Source organism: Acyrthosiphon pisum, chromosome A1, assembly GCF_005508785.2.
Source record: "Acyrthosiphon pisum isolate AL4f chromosome A1, pea_aphid_22Mar2018_4r6ur, whole genome shotgun sequence".
Taxonomy (NCBI): domain Eukaryota; kingdom Metazoa; phylum Arthropoda; class Insecta; order Hemiptera; family Aphididae; genus Acyrthosiphon; species Acyrthosiphon pisum.
In genome coordinates, this window is record NC_042494.1 from 143231937 (window position 1) to 143237630 (window position 5694).

Consider the following 5694-nt stretch of genomic DNA (forward strand, 5'->3'; position numbering starts at 1 on the left):
TTTTCCATAATAAATAATAATAAAAAAAAAGAAATCTTCACAAATTAATATTAATTATATAATATTCGAATATTCAATATTGAATTATATAGTATAATATTAAAGTAATTAAATAATAATAATAATAAATAAAACTTTGCACGTATAGTTGCACATCGGAAGATAATAGGTAGGTGCTAATGTATTATAGCCTATAGTACACCTACCTATTTAAAATGTTCTTCTACACTGTAATCACACAAATTCATCTATAACATCCTAGTATATAATTTAAAGATTCTATATTCATAATATAGATAAATAATTTAGCTTTTTATCCAAACTGCAATACGTCAAATATGATTTAATCCGTTTTAAAGTGGAAAATTACCGTTCCGTAGAGCCATTACTTACAGCAATATATTACAAGATCCTTATTACATACGGTAATGGTACAGACCACCTGTTAAAACATTTTTTTCTCAAAAATGTACCTATGTAATATTTCCTGGACGGAGGAGGTCAGCATATTTACATTTCAAGTGGCTCCTAAAAACAACGTAAATATTAGCGAATAAAGTGCAAGTCATCATTATTAATGTGAAAATAAAAAATAGTAATGTTTAAGTAAATTATCATAATATTATGCTTTGACAAGTGGTGATTTCAGTTAGTTAAGTATAAAAAAAGGTATAATTTTAAAATCAAAGTATTAAATTATCGTACCTTCGAATAATCATTTATTCTTTATAAAATACTTTCTTTTTTTTAATGTTTAGTAGGTATAGAACTGAAATATTTTAATTTCACCATTTTCAATTCCACGTTTTTAAAAATTATAAATAACTATCATGTTTGCTGATTTTTATGAACCATGAAGGTAAATCTTATACAATATAATTGTTGTTTTCTGCAGATAAGTATATAATATAAATAAAGCATAACGTATATACCTATTGGCTGTTATACTGCCATAGTATATAGGTACAATAACTAATTATTTAAATTTAAAACAACATAATCGTATATTATATAATATTAATATTGCAAGACGATTTAAAGTTCAAACGTTTCAATATTTTGCAATACATATCTTAGCATACAAATTTTAAACCATCTTATAGATTTCATGACGCTTGCTCCAAACTCTTCCCCCCTCCCTAAATGCGGTCCCACCCCATTCAATTTATTATATTATTGTATAAGAAGTCAAACAATGGACTACATGTGAAAATGCCAATCAAACAAAAAGCTATCGAGTATTGCGGTATGGAAGCAACACGGATATAGGAGTTCGAGCAGAAAATGATCATGTTATATACAATCAGCCTATATACAATGAAGAAGAACAGTCTGATACAACCGGAAAGGTTGAAAGCAACCATTATTTAGAAGCCTTCGAGGAATGGTCTGTTTGTAGGAGATATATAGATTTATATCAATCGGATGCAGAGACAAAATCAGAATAGTCTATTGAGCCCATAGAGCTTTCGGGAAGGTCTTGTGTAAAAAAAAAATGATTACACATCTGAAATATTATAAAAAACCGTATAAATTACAGGGAGTCACAATCAATTGAAAGGTGATTCGGTAAATATTTAATAAGTAAAAAATGTAAACGTCCGAAATGCACTTCGAGATTATCTCTGCGGGAGGTAAAAAATATTAGAACTTTACCTGCAGTAGTAGGTACCTTTATATGCCTGATAAATAATTATAATATAATATTGCATAATTTTTTTTTTTGGGGGGGGGGAAATATACGGCCTATATCGTGGAGTATAGATAATAGACATAATAAATATAATAAGTATAATATATGGGTTGTGAAACAACATAAAAAGCACATTGGTTATTAGTTTGAGGAAAGAAGTCACCCAGTGATGACAATAATTTAAGTTCGATTGAAATCTAGTACTCTAGTGTGTTTTGCTTTACTTTTTTTGTCTTTTATTTTTTATTTTTTTTTTCTATTTTAATAAATCTCCGCACCAATTACGTTTTAAACGCCTTAGAAGACTAAATGGAATAGTGAGAGATGATAGGCTTTTGATGAGTGGATTTGTATTGGAAGAAAGACGGTTAGGTTAGCTTCGATAGAAACATTTAGCTTCTATTCGTGAATTGTTTTTAAGTTACGATCTGTGAAGAGTATTATGATTTTATATATAGATGGAGGAGCATTTACTGATTTTCTTAAAGTGTTATTTTGAAAGGATAATATTTAATTTAGATTGGACTTTTTAGCATTGCCCCGTAGCTGGAGTCCATTTGTCCATATGGGTTCTGTACATTGGTAATTTGACAATAATGTGGGGACATTTTTAAAAATTAAAATATGTCTAAGCATACGCGTAGCGGATTATTTGGAGATAATATTTTACTATCATATGTTGAGCCCTTGTTAAGCGTTGGCCAAGTATTAGACCAAGGCATTTAACCGTGGGAGAGGAAGGAATATTACCTATTTAAATGTAAAATATGAACCGATTCACGGGTGAAATGAATTTTCCCTGTGTACCTGTGCATACGTGTTATTATTATTAGCACCATCCACCTCGACGTTTCAAGCGAATGAATCAACTTTCGAACATTTAACAACTGAACCATCCGATACGCTCTCGGATGCAATTATTATATAATATGGACATGTGGTACGTACTTATTGCAACGAATCACACGCCTTCCTGTACATGTCGGCAGTCGGATTTTCGTCGTTATTGTAATATAATTATTTATATTAATTATAATAAATGTTATTGTGTTATCGACTATCGTAACATGGTGCGAACGACGGTTCGATGGATAGTAGCCATGAGTATATAATATAATATATGTTAAATGCCTCGCGGGCTCTAAACTCAATAATATAATATATAATGTATTTCATAGGCGTACCGTGCGCATGTATAATATAGTGTTTTGGCATGCCATCGTCGTGATGTGTGCAGATAATAATAATATAAAATAATTGGTCGGCGGCGGTGATTACACGCCATTAGACACCGCGGTAAACGCTTCTTTTGAGATTAACTCGAATGGCGACCACTTATCCGCCACACGTAAGTACATTGAGACGGTTTTAAAAAAAAAAAAATGTATTATGATTTTCTTGTTCTTTCACCGCGCCAACACTCGTGACCTGCATATTCCGGCGCCCAAATATGATTGATTATAATAATATAATGATATTATGACATTGTACGTATTGACCGTAGGTACACATATTGTGTGTAATTATTATGTTATTATCATCTCGTATATACGCGCACGTTGCTTACCTACGTTTGACTTACAGAGGTATGAATTTCGATAATAAACAGATGAAAATCGTGACCGAAACGATAATAATAATGGTAATAGTAATCGATACGATTATAATACCGACGCGCGACGATGGAATAGATTCAGTTCGTCATCGATTTATATCATGTATAATATAAAAATATAGAAACACTGGGGAGATGCTTAAATATGACCCCAGATATATAGTATATTATCATGCGCAGGTAAAATGTCATAAAAAGTGATTATCATATTATTCTAGTATTATAATCTGATCGAGTCTACTATATACGAGGAACGCGTAAAAACGATTTAAAAACGGTTTTACATTTTTCTTTTTGTGTTCAATATATTACCATGTCATCGGTTTGGCTGTCATAATATTATGTCACACTTAAAAAACCGTATGGCAAGCGATAATATTAATAATGATTGATACAATTAGTACTGATGATAGTATAGAACCAGTTCGTCATCGATCCGACACTATGCGTAAAATATATAAAAAATATTTTAAAAAAATCACTGGTGATGGTTAAACGACACCTGCAGCAGGGATGTTACGAAAAGTGATCATCATATTATATTATTATTATAATATGTTCTTAATAAATTGGTTATCGACACAAACGTATTAAAAACGATTTTTGATTTCTTTTTTGTACATAATATATATTATAACCATATCGGTTTAGCCGTCATAATATTATGTCATACGCCTAGCTGGATCGTTAATCACTGTTATGCCTCGTACAAAGGTACGTACCTACTGCGTATTGCATTTAATTTTTTTTTTCTTTACACCTGCAGCAGCTGTAATGCCGCAAAATACGAAAGTCCTCTCAATCGTCGACCAGAAAAACTTCGGAAGCGCGTCTTACATCACAACGTGACTTAAAATTATCATCATGGGTTACCGGCTAGCGGTGACCTGCAGTCCACGACAAACGCGACGATTGAAATATGCGATACCAGCTCTCATTACTTATACGCATGTATCATAATATTGCATTCTCACCCGAAATAACTTACTATAATATATCCATTATACCCATTCTCCATATCTATCGAGGACATCGCGCCATATCGCTTGATCTATTCGTAATATTTCACACTACTGTTTGACTAGGCCAGACACCTATAGGCTGTGCCAAATCGACATAAATTATGTCAGCAATACAACATATACAAGCAATTATTACAGTCCTGTATATGCTCACTGTTGTCTCGTTCGCACTTGGCTCGGATCAACTAAATTAAATAAACAGAAATATATTATTATATTGGTATTTATTATGTGTGATGACGGTTATCATAATCGCACGGTCCAAACGCAATTACATTTATCGTTTGACCTTATATGACCGTCGATATAATATTTGTGTACGCAGTGATGGTAAATTTGAAAGTATATTATACAATTCGGTTAAAACAACCACCAGTGTATGTGTAAAAAAATTATTATAATAAAGTAATATTGACAATAGTGCAGTAGTTGTACTACCGTGTTTTCTATAAAATAGATAACAATACACACTAAGAAATCTGCTGTTGAATTTACAATAAAACGTCATTATTGAACACATTTGAGTGTTGATTTCCAACTGAAGTAAACTTGGTGTTAAAATACTATCAACAATAAGTTAAACATAATTTAGTATACTCAACACTTCTGAGTGTAGATTGTAGAACCAATCATTTACTTGGATTAATTTGACTTATTACTTGATTTGAGATAAGAATCCAATCGTGTCAAAACAGCAGCAAACGTTAGTTATCATAAATAAAGATTACTTTTAAATACACTCAAATTTGATGTTGGCTATAATAATTAGTATATTAAACATCTAAGTATAATATTATAGCATAGTGATGTCGTATTTAATCGTAATCTTATTAATTTTTCGACCCATACAATATGGTTTGTAAAAATTCTCGACTTGTACCTATGTATATATTATTATTATCATAATAGCTCAGGTTAAAAGACAAAATTATATTAAACAGTAAACAACTTCATGTTGTTTGTCTACATGGACGTGTACGATTTATAGAAGGGTGACGAGAGTGTAAGATCAATAGAAAATTCATTGCAATTTATTCAAAGAGTTACTGCGTTTTGATCTGCAAAAAAGCTGGAGATCTAAAGAAACTGTTCTATAAGAAGTACATTTTAGTTGAGCTACCTGCAGAGACTGTGGCTTAAACCAATCGGAGTGCAAAGTGTGACGGTAAACAGTACATAATGTAAATTCTACTGCAGGTTTCAATGGTCCGATGGCCGCGAAATTTGAAAGCATAGTATAATTCAAATATTTTAATACTACATAATATTAATATGTCGACAGACAATTATTTAACCAGAGAAAAATCGAGAAAAACTATTCGTCAAATAAATCGCTAAGAAAAAATCTCATTGACGCCGTAGTC